The sequence below is a fragment of the Sarcophilus harrisii genome, chromosome 2 (genome assembly GCF_902635505.1).
Source record: "Sarcophilus harrisii chromosome 2, mSarHar1.11, whole genome shotgun sequence".
Classification (NCBI taxonomy): Eukaryota; Metazoa; Chordata; class Mammalia; order Dasyuromorphia; family Dasyuridae; genus Sarcophilus; species Sarcophilus harrisii.
Genome location: NC_045427.1, coordinates 162,135,620 through 162,152,648, shown reverse-complemented (window position 1 = coordinate 162,152,648; position 17,029 = coordinate 162,135,620). Strand labels below are relative to the sequence as shown.

The 17,029-nt window shown below is 36.6% G+C and overlaps 1 protein-coding gene and 1 long non-coding RNA gene across 8 annotated transcripts in view; one reads left to right on the top strand and one right to left on the bottom strand.

The window, feature by feature from the left end:
* The window catches only part of LOC105749090, a 148,906-nt gene that overhangs the window by 5,412 nt on the left and 126,465 nt on the right, over positions 1–17,029 (bottom strand). For 4 of the 5 annotated variants that reach the window (XR_004231833.1, XR_004231834.1, XR_004231831.1 and 1 more), the window contains 2 exons: positions 8,493–8,565; positions 296–408 (listed from right to left, as the gene is read on the bottom strand). This is a non-coding gene — a long non-coding RNA (uncharacterized LOC105749090). Of the gene's footprint in view, positions 1–295; positions 409–8,492; positions 8,566–9,700; positions 9,768–17,029 lie in introns of those variants that run through there. The other variant, XR_001120352.2, reaches the window with a different exon arrangement.
* Positions 1–17,029, top strand: part of ANKEF1 (ankyrin repeat and EF-hand domain containing 1) — a 59,064-nt gene that overhangs the window by 8,753 nt on the left and 33,282 nt on the right. The window contains exon 1 of one of the 3 annotated variants that reach the window (XM_003758191.4): positions 16,159–16,531. The exons of the other annotated variants lie outside the window; for them this stretch is intronic. The gene's annotated coding sequence lies outside the window, so the exon portion shown is untranslated. Of the gene's footprint in view, positions 1–16,158; positions 16,532–17,029 lie in introns of those variants that run through there. 3 annotated transcript variants of the gene reach the window in all.

Genomic DNA, 17,029 nt, shown 5'->3' with positions numbered 1-17,029 from the left:
ACCCATATCCTCCCACATCTTCAAAGAAAAGAGAAAGGTATAAGTTGCTCTTCCCCGAGTTAGAACTTAATGACATTGACTTTGTTCCAATTTCCTCTTCACACCCTTGTAAGTGAATGTTATTGTTTATTATTTAGGAATCCTGATTCTGTTATTTCACACACTACCCTATTCATACATATTTCCAGTATATCTCTGAATTCCTCACGTTTTTAGTTTCTTAGGATGCCATAAAATTCCCTTATATTCATATACCACAATTAGTTCAGACATTATCTAGTTTATAGACACCAACCTTTTAATCAGTTTTTTTGCTGTTACTGCTTCGAAAAAATACTATGAATATTTTGGTATGTGTGACTTTCCTTTATTCCTTACTTTCTTGTGGTATATGTGCCATGGTGGGGCCTGTAGGTCATAACATAAACAGTTAGTACCAAATTTTTATCAGAATAATTGAACCAATCTGCAAAAGCCCATCAACAGCATATCAATAATCTCACCAATGTTAAACAATTCTTTCTTCTCTTTCAGTTTGTTGAGTATTAGCAGAAAACTCGAGTTGCATTTTAATTTACATTTCTTGCTTATTAGTGATTAGAGAAATCTTTCCTATGTTTATTATTAATAGTTTTAAATTCTTTTGTCAGTTAGTTGTTACAGGCACTATGTGAAAAACACTGAGGATATAAAGATCAAAAAAGTGTTTTAAAATTAAAAATTATTTGTATATTTCCTTTGGTCATTTATTTATTGGAGAATAATTTGGTGTCTTATATGTGTGTTAATTACATATCTTATATATTTTATCAAATATTTGAAGCAAACTTTTCATTATTGGGTTCAATATTGCCTATGACAAACAGGGGTTTATAGACTAGATTACTTTCTAAAGCATCATGCATTAAATCTTAAACTCAAATCACTCTGGCTCTCGATTGATGTGTACAATTCGTCTCAGTCCAAGCCTCATTTGGTCATGGTTTGGGCTCTGGTGGCTCAGAATGAGTGTAAATAACAATTGTTTCCTTTTTGGCCAGAAACCCTGAGAGCTTCCACTTCCTACCTTGATATGTTTGTTTGATTTTATTTTCTGGATTAGGTAAAAGAGCCTATTCCTTATCTAAATAGAACACTGAATAAGTATTGCCTTTAACCTTAAAGACAATAATCTTTAAAAAGTCCATGGTCTCTCACTGCCATCAGGGCCATGTCCAGTCATCTTGATCATATGACTTGCCACTGGACCTAGTCCTACTAGACTCTCTAGGGCAAAGAGTAAAGTTGTTGACTTTGCACAGCTCTCCTCACTTAAATCCAATTCACTTGCAAGTAATGACATTTTTCCAGTGTTATGGTCCTCTTCAGGAAGGAAGGACATACTAAGGCTGATGACACATATAATGGTTTAGTGATGTTGATGTTGGACAAGTAAAATAAGTTATTTAATCTCTCAGCGTCTCCAAGTAACTCCTTAAGACTATATAGAAATTGCATAGGAGACAATAGCGATGTGAATTGGTAAAGAAAGCATTTCCTCATAGGGATCTCCCTTATCCCAGTGAAATCACAGATACTGGACACACACACCCTTTCCCTCCAAAAAATAAAAAAAAAACAATTACCCACATAAATTATGTTTATTGGGGTAATGCTGGAGAAACTGAGGCAAGATAGAGATTAAATAATTTTTAATATTTTATTTGAGAGGGAGAGATTGTGCTGGGAACATGTTGCCCCCATGATTGATGTCTCAAAGCATCCAGCTGGGAATGTGAGGTTCCCATGAATATATATATATATATATATATACACACACACACACACACACACACACACACACACAGGTGGCTCCAAGCTACCAGGGTTGACCAAGGCAGGGGCAGAGTCAGAGTACAGTGAGCGGGAATGGACTATCAAATCCAGTTCTGCCAGGATGGAGGGAGGCACTGGACATTCTAATAAATTGGCATCAAGAACAATGATGACAGAATGGGGGGAGGCACTGGACGTTCTGATAAGTAGGAAACATCTGGGGTTATGCTGTCTAAGACAGAAGGTCTTTCTCCTTCTCTGGATGAAACATTTACAGTTCATAATCTTAGCGTAGCCAGCCCTAAATAATATCAGTTCTAACGATCAGGAGGAAAGGATGGTGTTGCATCCAGGGAACTGAGGCAGAACAATTAGAACTGAGGCAGAACAATTTAAGGGAAACTGAAACAGGACAATTAGAAGGGAACTATGGCACAACATTCCATACTTTCTCTTCTGAAAATTCAAATCATTGAATTACCTTCTTCTAAATACCTGGAAGGTCTTAGCACCATAATTTTGACCAACCTTATGTGAAGCAAATAAACCAAAATAAAACTAGAAAAATGCAAGGACGTAAGGCAAGGACAAGTCTCTCCCTGACAAGCCCAGAGTTAACAGCAGTACAAAGGCTTCCTGTTGTAGCATGTCAGGTCCTCTGCAGTTCTGGACCATCTCAGCCAGAGAATCCAGTGTGAGATGGATAGTTCACTGTGACTTAGATCTGTGGTCATTTGTGCACTTAACTCAACATATCCAGAACTGCCTGGCAGGAGGGCTGCGGTGCTAAAAGTGGTGGTGCCTGCCAGCCTTAGCCTTAATATGAGGGGAAAGAATGGCAGAGCACATCTCTGTCTGACAGACTACAGGGGGGAAAATGGGACCGAAAGTGGCTCCATCTGTCCCTTTCTGGGAGAATAGACAGAGTGGGGAAAGACTGCTACCAGGATATGGAAAAGATCCAGATTTCTGAGTGGAGTTATCAGAGAGTGCACAGTTAGATCATCAAGGTAGGCAAACTCTGAACTTTTAAAGGCCTGATATAAAACTATAATGTCCTTTGAGAATGCTGAAATACGAATTAAGGAACTAGGGTTATGGGACTGGAGAAACAGATCAGAGAGACTGCCAGTCCCAAGACAGGTGTCTGTATCTTGAAGATTTCCTAAAAAATAGGCCCCAAAACTGAGTTTGCCAGGGAAATTCCAACAGAATAAATAAAAGGTTCCAAAGCTGAAGCATAATAAAAATGCAAAAAGCACTGTTTAAATGATTTCTAATTCAATCTAAACTAGTGAGATAAGGGGTGGGGCAGAAGTACCTGAGGCAGTAAAGTGAATAGGAACTAGGGGTTCCCACTCTTTCAGGTATTTTTCAGAAAAATTTGCCAGTTTCCTTAATTCCCTATATCTCTTCCTCCCCTTTTTGTTTAGGCAAATGGAATTATCCAAAAAAAAAAAAAACAAAAAAAAACACAACCAAATAAATTATCAAATAACCATCCCACATATAAATCCCAAGATTAATTAAATTCCTATACATCAAATTAGTACAGTAGGGTTTCCTAAAAATTCCGCAAACAGCCATAGTTACACAATTTTAACATTTCCATCCCAAATCTTAAACACACAGCAATACAATTCCATCCCAAATCTTAAACACACAGTAATAGATGACCCAGTCAGGATTTAACAGTCATTCAGCAACCATTCCCAAATTCCCCATTTCAATCCAAAGTACACTAGGATGATGGTCTCATTCAAAAACTGCTTCATACTGATAAGGGTTGGAGATTCTCAGTCCAAGCAGAAGGCTGTGTGTGGTATGCTAATCAATGATCAAAGCTTCCCATGGACTGATCCTGGTTCCAGAAGCAGTTCAATATAACTGTAATTTGACCAAAATCTAGAACAAAAAACCCAAATCTAACAAAGAAGAGAACAGTCTGCTACAAGGCCAGTGAAAAGGCCAGTATGTCCAACAGCTTCCCATGTAAGGAGACATGCTTAGTTCACTGGACAGGCAAAAGGCTGTCAGCTCTATATAGACCCAATAATTAAAACAGGAGTTCAAGTTTCACAGACAACTATGCTAATTGTCCTCTCATTAGTTAGAAACCTTTAAAAACCCGAATATCCACAGTTACAAATATCCAGTAACAGACACACAATCAGATTGGAAACAGCAAAGTGTGACATAGTTGAATTGCATTAATAGTTTCTATTGACCATTGGCTCTGATCAGGCACAGGGGGAAAAATACAAGGATATAATGTTAACTATAAAAACTAATCCTTCGGCATACAGGACAGGACAAAATGGCCTTAACTCATTTTTATTCCAGTTAATTGTCCCACTGACTGTCAGAGGATAGAGCTTTAAAATTCCTAAATAATATTAACTACAAGCCCAAGAAATTTTACTTCCAACAATAAATCCCATTAACCAAAGCTTCAGATAAGCCCCTTATATTGATAACAGTAAAAATGTGTTCCAGTGAGTTCACAACTTATCTTTCATATCTATGTAGTTTCCTAAGTTGAACATTATACAAGTCATTTTACTTTTAAAATACCCAATACATAGAGAAATCCCAAATTGTAAATTGTCCATAACAGAAACATTTTCAAAAGGACAAAGAAAAAAAACTATTATTTTCAGAGACCCTTTAAATAATGGGCATAATTTCAGGATACAATCAATACAATCAATTAAAACTTATACAGAATATCCAAATACCACATAAAAGAATCTGAGTCTTAAAAATATTAAACTTTCAGAAATAACCCTACCAAATTATAGATCACATTTATGACCATATTCCTTAACCAAGGAAACCATTATGTTATCTAAATATTCAGTCAATTAACTATAATAAAAGTGGACTGTGTCTTTAAATCACTTGCTTTCTTTGGCCCAGAGTCAAGCCTCTGCAGAAAGCAGCTGGAACACCTTGGGGAGGGAAGGGAAGGGGAGAAGGAGAATTAGATTATCACCTTGACAATGCTCTTTCCATGACCACTCTTCCCCCATTCCACGTGGTATTTCTCCTAACTCCAACCATGCTTCCTGACCTTCTACTCAACTTTTCTCTTTCCCTCTTGCTACATACTTTAAACAATTCCCAAACCATCAGCCTTTCTCACTAGATGTTCCATTGCTAAAGTGACAGAAGTTGAATTTTTACCTTGAAGGAAAAAGATTCCTTTTCTCCCTATCTCACCCAACTTCTTTTCCACATGCAAATTTTCCTTCTTGGCTCTCCTCCCAAATACCTTTCTCATACTTTCTCTCCCCTTCTCTCTTAAATCAGCTTCAGAGATTCTCCTGCCATTTCCCTTCAAAACTTAAAAGATTCACAATACAGTGAATAGCTAAATAAATTCATAAACTCACACATGTCCTAATATTTACAAATTACCCAATGTTTTTCAGAAGGTAACATACTTTACCTAATTAGAGGCATGTGATTTCTTTTCAGGCAAGTTAACAGAACTTCACTTTAACAAGCCATTGTTAAACTCAATCAAATCAAATACAACTTTTTAAAAATAAGTTTTCTCTTTAATATCAAATGTTTCAATATTCAAACAGATTCTAAGATTTTATACTCAAGATAACCACATCTGGCATGCACAGGTAATAGTAAAACCATTTACCAGAACACCATTTTAAAATGCCCCCCAAAATACAGTGTGTTTGCTTTCTTTTCTCTTTGTCCTGCCTGAGTTCTCTTCTCACAGCAATTAACATCTTTCTTATCTCTAGAGCTTTTATTGCCCAGCCCAGGCCAACATTGAATTTTATTGCTTTTCCCCTTTAATCTTACTAACAGACTTTGAAAACTGCTTCAAGGAAAAAGCTGCCTGCCAGTTTTAAAATGGCCAAGCTCTTTTCTTTTTTCTTACAAATTAGTGCAAAAGCTTAAGAAGTTAAGAACCACAAGCAATTTTTATACTAAGCACAGTTGCAATATTGAAATGACCAATTCTTAATCATTGTTCTTAAAACTTTAACAGAGCTTTTTAACCAACAAAAAACAGACAAGTCACACAGAACCCAGAACACAAATCACACAAACATAGATTGCACAATTACAACATTAAATAAAACACTTAACATATACAGACTAGAAGCTATCTGGAAAGCTTAGTAATTGCCCTGAGGGAAGTTGTTGCAGTTCTAAAGTCTTCCCTCCCAGAATCCAAATGGAGCTTTTTAGGTTTCCAAGCCCCAGTTAGGTGCATTTCTCTGTCTTCCCAGAGAATGCCCAGAGAACCAGATAGTGCCCTAAGGGCACTCAGAACCACAGTTGTTGTACCATACTGCATCCAGTGTGCATAGTCCTCAGAAGTTAATATCTGTCGTGTTCTCTTCTTTAAAATATAATGGTTCTCTCTGGGACCAGGTTTCTTGGGGAGGTTTTCTGGAGGCAGCCTTAGTTTTAGTTCAGAGTAATAATTACTCCAAATACAGCCAGCTGATAAAATCCAAATGTTTATTTCTTATCTCTTTCCTTGGGCCCGGTTAGCTTTCCTAGAGGCCTATCTCTCTTGCTTGGTGTTCCAAGAGCTCTTGCAGCTTGTCCTTTGCCCTCTGCTTTCTTCAGTCGCTAGCCAGCACAAAGGTGGAAGATGAATCTGACTCCGCCTCTGAGAGTGGGCTTCTGTATTTCCCAGAGTGCTCTTTGGCCCTGAGAGCTTCTTGCTTATATACTGTTCACTAAGTACACACCAATCATTATATCACTGGGAAACCATTATTTGTTGTATGATTAAATCAATGCTAAACTAGATTTAAACATTGTCTCCTCAATTCCACTTAGTACCTTGTTTCAGGTTCTGGCCCATAACATCTCCTTGTAGGATCAGATCAACCATAGTGAACCAATTAGATAATTATTGTCTCTATCAATTGTAATGAGTTAACACTTTGTAAGGATTCCAACAAATACCCATCGATATTTTTTTATTCTGAGAATCCAGAAGCTAGCACAGACAAACAGAACAGATAAACAGATCAGATTATGCCCTAAGGCATCTCAGATTTAACTCTCCTGTGGCCCAAATGAAGGTGTCTACCATTGGGTTTGGCTGTGACTGAAAATTGCTCTCTTTCCAGAGACTCTGGAGAAATCCATAGGGCCAGCCTGTCCAGGTCAAAAAGTCAGATCCTCTGCCTCCCCAAGGCCCTAGGTGGAGAACCAAAAAGTCTCTACTCTCTAATCCTGCTCTCATATCTAGGTGGGATCTCCAAATGTAAAGTTGGAGAAACTGAGACAAGATGGAGATTAGAGAGTTTTTAATAATTTTATTTGAGAGGAAGAGATTGTGCTGGGGGCATGTTGCCCCCAGGGCTGATGTTTCAAAGCATCTAACCAGAAATGTGAGATTGCCATGAAATATATATACATGTGTCTCCAAGCTACTGGGGTAGACCAAGCAAAGACAGAATCAGAGCACTGAGAATGGGAACAGACTATCAATCCAGTTCTGACAGGGTAGGGGGAGGCAAGGAACATTCTAATAAGTTGGTATCAAGAACAACAATGACATAATTGGGGGAGGCACTGGACATTTTGATAAGTAGGGAAGGTTTGGGGTCATGATGTCTAAGATAGAAGGTCTTTCTCCTTATCTGGATTAAACATTTACAATTTATAATCTTGGTATAGCCAGCCCTAAATTATATCAATTCTAATGATCAAGAGAGTATGGAAGTGTTGCAACCAAGGAGATGGAAGCAGAACAATTAGAAAACCTGAGGCAGGACAATTAGAAGGGAACTGTGGCAAAAAATTGGTATATATGTCACATACCACTATGTTATTCCATGAGATTAGAAATAGCATTTTTCCAGTTTGGGATTCTGCCTGTACTTAACAGACATAAAAAAAGCAGGTAATGTTTGTTGAATTGAAAATTAAATAGTTAGCAGATAGAATACCAATTTCAGTTTCATTCTTCAATTGCTCATAAAAGAAACAAAGATTTCTACACCTCTTATATGGGGCTGAAAAATCTAGAAAATAAAATTAGGTGACTTAATTCTTTATTTATCTTTTTCCTTATTGTAAAAGGGTTTTTTTTTTCCTAAGCCACCCAAAATGGTAATGGTAAAGTTTCCAAGTGATAATTCTTGCATAGTTCCTCATTTTGCTTTGATGTTCAATTCAATATCAAAAATTTTGTTTCTGATTTTTTTAAAAATTTTGATAGTTATGTGGAGGAGAGCATTTTGAGCTCTAGTTGATATCATCACAGAGTGAGGCCCAAAATGCAATTATGAGACGTTAATGGGATATTTAACTATAAAAATTAATATATGTTTTGATTTCTTTATAAGGTTCAAATACTTCTCTTGATTAATTTGAGAAAAGCTTCCCTTTTGAGTTTCCCGTTTCTTTGGTGGCTTTAGATTGTAAAACTCTAGTCAAATTTGAACAGTTCTGGGGGATTTTCATGCCAGGAAAAAAATTGAATAGAAGAAGCCATTGTGAGGAAAAGTAAAGGATCCCTTCCTCCTGGCCTCCTCACAACCCACTCACACCTTCCAAAATTGGTTATGATTTTGTATGGAGTGACAATTACTCTATCTAACTATTTGAGGAATCATTGATTTAAGAAAGTTTAATGGATAATTGAGACAATAAAGGCACATACTGATAGTATGGCATACCTGAAGGAGGAAGCACCTTTGAGGATCTTGACTCCTGGCAACTGAGAATCAGACTGAGAAGAGGAACAGACTCCTGAAATCCAGAAAGTGTTATACTTGTAAATTGCTAAAATTTAAAATGGGAAGTCAAGAATATTGTCTAGTATTATGTATGGGAAATCAAAATTCATCTTTCTGTGCTCAATTTAGGAAGGAAACTTCTTGCTTTGTTAAGAAAATATTTTCATAGTGGGAGTCAGTTTGATACTGGATTGTAGCTTACATTTTTTTCTGGTTTAAAGCATTTAACAGACATATATTAAATGCTTCCTGTACCTAAGATGTGCCAGATACTAGGACATATAAGCCTACATATAAACCCTGATTTTAAAGGGTTTATAATTTCTTTGTGAAGTATGAGGTAGAAAAGAAAGATAAGCCTCAGGTCTTCTATTCTTCAAGCTCATCCATTTATTAATGTATTGATAATACTGTAGAACTCATGAGCCCTCACCAATATGTTTCACTTTTATGATCAGCAAGGAAATACAGTTAGACACAAGACATTTACTAAGATGTCACAGTAAAGATCATTAGCTTATAAACTTGGGGAATACCATCTCCCACAAATATATGCAACTTTTGTGCAAAAAATAGGCACACACATTCAAAAACTTAGACAATTTACAAATTCTCGTATCATAGGACTTTCCCATACTTTTTCTGCATTTTAGTCCTCAGAAAGCAGCTATTTGAGCTTGGCACATTTCTAGGAGGTATGTTATTCAGATAATCTTTCAATGTCTTTTCTCTCAAGACCCAGTATTGCCAGAGCTAGTTTTCTTTTCTGTGCATAGCTTTACCTTTCTGCAGCCAGATTCACATACTTTTTTGATTTGCTTTTGGCCTTAAATGACAGCCTTTTGTTTCTGTATCGTTCTGAAATATATGCGTCTTGCTCCGAACTGGACACACTATATCAGGGGTTCTCAAATTAAGGCCCGCGGGCCAGATGTAGCAGCTGAGTATGTTTATCCCCCTCTCACCCAGGGCTATGAAGTTTCTTTATTTAAAGGCCCACAAAACAAAGTTTTTGTTTTTACTATAGTCTGGTCCTCCAACAGTCTGAGAGACAGTGAACTGGCCCCCTATTTAAAAAGTTTGAGGACCCCTGCAGTATATTCTATAATTTATAGAAGGGAAGGTGAGAGAAATCTCCTCTTCCTTACCTGCTTCACAAGCAGATGTTAGCCTGCACTGCCTGTTGCTGCTGAAGCTTCCAGGACAATGTAGCCCATTTTTTAAACCAGATATCCTGTTGCTCTTTATGATTAACTTAGAGAAAGGTGTTCATACTTCATAAAGGCATCACTGGGTGTTAATATTTGTGTTAACATGTTAACACATCATCTCTTTTAACTACTCTTGGCTTTTTTGTAACTACATCAGCTATGGGAAGGGAGTACATTTGTGTTGTGGGGAGAAAAATCCCAAGATTAGAGTTGTGCAAAAAGTACAATCTACTGCTTCAGGAAAATAGGGAATCCCCCTTCAAAACAGGCCTATTAGCAGAGATGATGTAATGTTGCCAGTCTATGGAGATTTTTGTGTTGACAATTCCTAGTCCTCCAGGTTGGACTAGGTGACTTCTCAGGTCCCTTTCAAATCTATTATTCACTGACGATTCTATTCATCCTTCTTATTATTGGTCATTACACATGAATGCCTTGAAGATTTGTTTGTAATTGTTTGACATCTATATATGATAAAATAAGATCTATTGTTATTTACAACTTCATTCCATGAAATCAAGTTTCTTACTTTGGTTTCACCCTATTTTCTAGGAAGTTATGACAATGAAGGCATAATATTAATTTTAAAATTGACAGGAATTCAGATTTCTCAAGATTTAGTCCTTAACATGAACAGAATAAGTTGTTTAGTACTTTGCTCCAAAATAAATAATTGAACACTACCATCTATTCCAGGTAATGCTGCCCCATATCCTGAATTTTGTAAAAAAAGAAAATTAAAAAAAAAATGCATGGAAAAGGGACCTGTTAAAATTGATAGAACTTACCTGGAAAGCAAACAAATAGTCACACTTTATCAATAACTAGCTTAATGATCACAGTGTATACGTTGCTTACTTTTTTGGTGTGAGCTTCTTTAGTGGAAAAGTGGGAGAATGGATGAGATGATACCTAAGGTTACATCTAACCCCAAGATTGTATGAATGTGCAAAAGACAATTATTATTTTTTTTGACTTTTAAAAAATTAATTATTTTATTATTATAGTTTTTATTGACAAAACATATGCATGGGTAATTTTTCAACATTGACCCTTGCAAAAACTTTTGTTCCAACTTTTCCCCTCCTTCCCTCTACCCCCTTCCCTAGATGGCAGGTAGTCCCATACATGATAAATATGTTAAATACAATATATGTATACATATTTATACAGTTGAAAGACAATTATTATTAAGCTAAACCAAAAGATGGAAGGCAAGTATAAAAGATAACATAGATACATTTGATTTCTTAATATTAAAAAGTTTCTGCACAGACAACATTAATGCACCCAGGATAAAAAAAAGGAGGTGGTTGGAAAGGAAAATTAAAGTAGTTGCAACAGTGAATAAGACTATATATTTTATGTCTTAATCTATCTTATTTATATTTGCTTTTCACTCTTTAAGACACCAGGTTGGGGAATTTCTAAACTGTTAAGTTCACTAAGATATGTGAAATGTTTGTAGTTCCTGTTTTACCCCTGTTCTTAGTGATGCTATATATATGGCAAGAGATACTCTAGGCCAAAACTTGTTAATTATTATTTAGGAGGGAAAATATTGAGTTCAATATTGGCTATATTGAATTTGGCAAGTGGCAATAGCCAGCAAGCATTTGGAAATGAGACTAGAATTAAGGAGATTGAGAGCTATAGATTTAAATATTATCTTCATAGAAATGATCATTAAAACCATGGTAGTTTATGAAATCACAAAGAGTATAGGGAGTCTTAAAGTACCTATATACAAAACATATAAGACACAGGTGATAATCCTGAAAAGAAGAGTAAGATAAATGTGATAGAATAATACAGGAACAGAGCAATGTCACAACGACCTAGGAAGGAGATAATTATCCAGGAAATGGGAGGAGGAGTAGTTACCAGTGTCAGAAGCTGCAGTTAGATCAAGAAGGATGAGGACTAAAGTCATTAGATTTAACAATAAAGATATCTTTAAAGACTTAGAGAGAATAGCTTCATTTGAGTGGTTACAATGGAGGCTAGATTGCAAAGGCCTATAAAAATATTAGGGGAATTTAGAGAGAGAAGAAGTAATGAAGGTGTATAGAAGTTTGCCTGTGAAAGGGAAAGGAAATACATACTTCTAGCTTGGCAAATGAAGAGGTGGTTATTGTGGGTTTTTTCATTTTTTTTTCCGTTTTTTTGTTTGTTTTTGTTGTTGTTGTTGTTGTTTGTTTGTTTTTGTCGTTGTCGTTTTTTTTTTTTTTTTTTTTTTTTTTTTGCTGAGGCAGTTGGGGGTAAGTGCCTTCCCCAGGGTCACATAGCTAGGATGTGTTAAGTTTCTGAGGCTGGATTTGAGCTCAGGCCTCCTGACTTCAGAGCTGGTGCTCTATCTACTGCGCCACCTAGCTGCCACTTGAAGAGATTTTTAATGATGGGAATAGAGCTGGACAAGTTTATACTCAGGAGGGAAAGAACTAGTAAATTAGGAGACTAAGACAGAGTGAGGAGGGGATGGTCAAAGGACAAGCTTCCAGAGGAGGTGGGTCAGGGAATTTGAATAAGGTAGGGTTCAATTAGAATCTGTTTGTTTTGAAGCTAATGATTAAATTTTCAGTGTGGTCATTTATTTCTTGGAAATTGAGAGTAATACAAATCAGGACTTGATTTTTTTTCTTCATTTCTAGACAAGAGAATGATGGAGAAAATATTAATATTGAAGATTAAAAGTGTGTGCAACATACATTTTTCTTTTGGAGAGCTAGTTGTTACATTTACATCGTTACATTTCCAAACATATCACCTGATCAAGGACACAACTAAAGGAATAATAAATTTAGAATTGGTCTTGGAAGTTCTGCTCTCTCATTTTATAGATGGGAAACAGAGAAGTGACTTGTCTGGATAATGCAGAGAAGTGTTTGCAGCAGGATTTAAACTCAGGTGGTCTTTTTTTGCAAGCACCTGGGGTTAATTAAGTGACTTGCTAGGTTATACAGCTAGGAAGTGTTGGAATCCTGAATTTGAACTCTGGTCTTCCCTATTCTAGGGCAATTGCTCTATCCCATTGTGCTATGAAGTTGTCCCTGAAGCTTAGGTCTTCTTAACTGTTAAATATATTGTCTGTTCACTGCTATACACTGCCTACTAAGTTGACCTTGAACAGAAGTCAACCCTTCCTCTAAGCTTCAAGTGAAGGAGAGAGAATGGGGATCATATTGAGAGAGATTTGAGTCATAAAATCAGGGCAAAGGAATTTTGTAAATAGTGAAGTATATGGATAGTTTGGCCATCTTGCTCAGGGTTCTATGATACAGTGAATTATTAAAACTCCTCTGAGGATTCTTTTCTTTTAAAAATATTTTTTATCTTAGGTAACACTACACACCTCTCAGATTGGCTAATATGTCAGGAAAAGATAATGACGAATGATGGAGGGGATGTGGGAAAACTGGCACACTGATACATTGTTGGTGGAATTGTGAACGGATCCAACTATTCTGGAGAGCAATTTGGAACTATGGTCAAAAAGTTATCACACTGTGCATACCCTTTGATCCAGCAGTGTTTCTACTGGGCTTGTATCCCAAAGAGATCTTAAAGGAGGGAAAGGGACCCACATGTGCAAAAATGTTTGAGGAAACTGAAAACTGAATGGATGCCCATCAGTTACAGAACAGTTAAACAAGTTATGGTATATGAATGTTATGGAATATTATTGTTCTATAAGAAATGATCAACAGGATGATTTCAGAAAGGCCTGAAGAGACTTGCATGAACTCATGTTAAGTGAAATGAGCAGAACCAAGAGATCATTGTACACAACAATAACAAGATTATATGATGATCAATTCTAATGGATGTGGCTCTTCTCAACAATGCGATGATTCAGGCCAGTTCTAATAATCTTGTAATGATGAGAGCCATCTATACCCAGAGAGCGGAACTGAGTGTGGATCATAACATAACATTGTCACTCTTTTTGTTGTTGTTCATTTGCATTTTGTCTTCTCATTTTTTTCCTTTTTATCTGAATTTCTTATACAATCTTATAATTGTATAAATATGTATTCATATATTGGATTTACATATATTTTTACCATGTTTAACATACATTGGCTTACTTGCCATCTAGGGGAAAGGGTGGGGGGAGGGGGAAATTGGATCACAAGGTTTTACAAGGGTCAATGTTGAAAAATTATCCTTGCATATGTTTTGCAAATAAAATACTTCAATAAAAATTGTTTTTAACTGGGTAAAAAGCAATCTCTAACATGTTTTTAATAGTCCAGAAAAGGTGAAAACAATCAGAAAAAATTTTAAAATCAGTCAGCAAGGACATTCCTTGAAGTCACAGGAATTCTTGACAGAGTCCTAAAACTGTCTTTCTATCCTCCTTGCCCAAAAGGCCTACAATTGGGTCCTATAACAGTCCACCTGATGCAAGTTAACTCATACAGCCCCATTCCCCATTGCTTCTTGACTTCTTAACAGCCCTATTTCATAATGGGGATATGTGGAGATTAACTTAGGCCTTCCCAGTTCAACTATTGTCCTAGCATTATATTTGAAGCACTCTGATGAGAGGCAAGGGGAGGTATCATATTGGTTATGAGAGAAAAAGGCTTGGAATGGTTTTAATTCATTGTTGTCCTTAATTCTTGAAGAGGACCAAAATGACATTCCCATATACAAGTGACAGTGTGTCCGACTATGGCTGAACAAACCATTATGAGCTTAGAAGGCTGATAGCGCAAAAAATAGTTCACATGACCATATGGAATACAGATGTTTCTAAATCTGACCATGTTGTCTTTCTTTTGAGCTACTGCAATTCTGCTTCATTCAGCACTTTTGTTTTTCATGAAGGCACATCATGTTGGGATGTCCTTTGCCAGATTCTCCCCTATTACATAGTTGATTCCAAACATTTTCAGAGAGAGATTGAGAGTATCCTTGTGTTGTTTCTTCTGATCACCATGTGAGCACTTTTCATGTGCAAGTTTTCTGTAAAACAAGAATTTCTGAAGAGAAATGAGAACCTATATAACAGATTTGAAGGGGGCTTAGTCAGTGGGGTTTTATGGCTTCCTGTGGCATTATTCTTTAGGATGTGATTATAAATGAAAAGGGTTGACAAGAGTAAGGAAGGACTGCAGTTTGGAAAGAAATGAAAAATATTAAGACAAAGAGATAAGGGATTCATAGGTAGAGGACAGTATATGTACAACTGGTTAATGTATGGGGGATTTGAAGATTCTGAAGGAAGGGAAATGAGACTAGAGTAGGGTTGATGGCTTGGGAAAGCAGGAGCAAACAGAGGTTTGATAAGGAAAGAAATTTTATTGAGATGAGATGCACAGGGAAAGAAGGAATAAGGATTTTTTCCAGGAGAATTTTAAAGTTATTGATTATGGAGATGTGTGACTTGTGGGTGTTAGTGAGGATCAAGGTTTGACTTTGACTTATGACTTTCTCTCTAAGAGTAAGATAAAGTAAAACTGTAGACTTGTGTCATTTGAGGAGCCTGGTGAATAGAAAACCAGAGTATTGGGGCTGAGGTCCCCAAGTATGATAGTTTGGAGTAGATTTGAAAGCTGTGAATCAGGCCCTGAGTTTCTTGAAGGGAGGAAGGAAAATGACCTGGATTACAGTACCTTATAACCACCAGGGTAATAGAGTTTGTGAACCACAAGGAAGAGAAGTTGCTGAGTGACAGTGTGAAAATTGAGAAGTATCAGGGGGAAGAACAAGAAACATATTTACTCTTCTTAGTCTACAAAGTTGTCAGTTAGAGAAAATGATCCCTGCCTCAGTGACTTTTAAGAGGTGCCAGATTTAAGAATTTCAGGAAAACAGAAGGAACATGAGAAATCTAGCATTAAAGGTAACTGGTTCACAGTAGAACCTAGGTTGCATTGGGCCCAATGAAATGAAAGCATAGGTTGAGATAGGAACATGGGAATTATGGCAGACATAAAGATGTGTATAAGAGAGGGAAATGGTAATATTGAAAGGGAAATTTCATACTGGGACACTCTATGGCTCTGAATTACAGAGTTTCTGAGTGGAAGAAAATTTTCTCTATTTGCTTAGCACAATGCCTGCTACATGATAAGGGCTTAATAAAGTCTTTTTTTTATTGATTGCTCTATAAGGGTAGGAGACTCTTGTGGGCTTTTCAGGTAGTTGAGCCCTAGATCTCAAATTAGAGTTGAACCATTTCCTGAATAAGAGGTAGATGGGATTCATTTGCAGCAGAAAGATGGCAAGATATCTGTCTGGTTTAGCCTCTGGTTCTAGTCTAGTGATAAGAGTCAAAGACTAGTAGCTAGATAAGAGAAGTCCAAATCTGAAATCTTTCTATTAATAGATTTACCCTTTGGATAATCCATTATGAAGTCACCTCCAGTCACTATGGATGGCAGTTCTGTCACAGGCTCAATTCCAAAGCTGAATTATCTCACCTTAGGTGAAGATGATGGGGTTGCTGGTCCTGATCAATGGTCATTAGGGTGCTCTGCCATGGAGATTCTGACTAAAAAACTATCATCCTGCCTTAGGGAGAAACTTTCCAGTTCTTATATCTTAGAGTACAGAAATTGGCAGGTGTCCCTGAGGAATTAAAACTTAGAAGGTAGAAATAATGTTAATCAATGATCACAAGACATATCTGGCAGAAAAGCATTGGAGGAAAAGACAGAGAACAGCAGAGATACAACATGATGTCCAGATTCAACCCCAAATGAAGTCGGTTCAAAAAGAGCAATAGAAAACAGTGGTACAACCCTGAATTTTTGAAGGGTGAGGTGCTATTTCACATATGTGCTTGGGCATCTTATATTTCCTAAATAATGAGCTTTTGTGTGTTCCTTTGTGTATACAACTATATGTGACCCCTTACAGATCTCTTCTGCATTTATCTTCTTCTTAATGTATGTGTTTATGGATAAGTGTTTGCTAGATTTATGGGCAAAATTTTCTATTGCTACTTTTCTTACTATGTTCTTTCATTAAATGTCTTTGCTTTTTAGCTAACTAGTTCTTCTGATAGATTGTTAAAAGAAACTACATTGCTGGGGGCTTGTGAGGCTTTGATTTGCATAGCTTCAAACCCACAAGGTACCTAGGCCCTGGGATTACTTTTTTTGGAGGTCCCATGTGAAAGAAGCAAGTAGTGATCCAGATGTTACTTTGTGCTTTAAAATTACAAAATAATCCCTATTTTGCTGTTTTTAATTAAAGAACATTTAAAAGCATAGTAATTGACTTAGATATATTGCTTAAATAGCAAAGTAAATC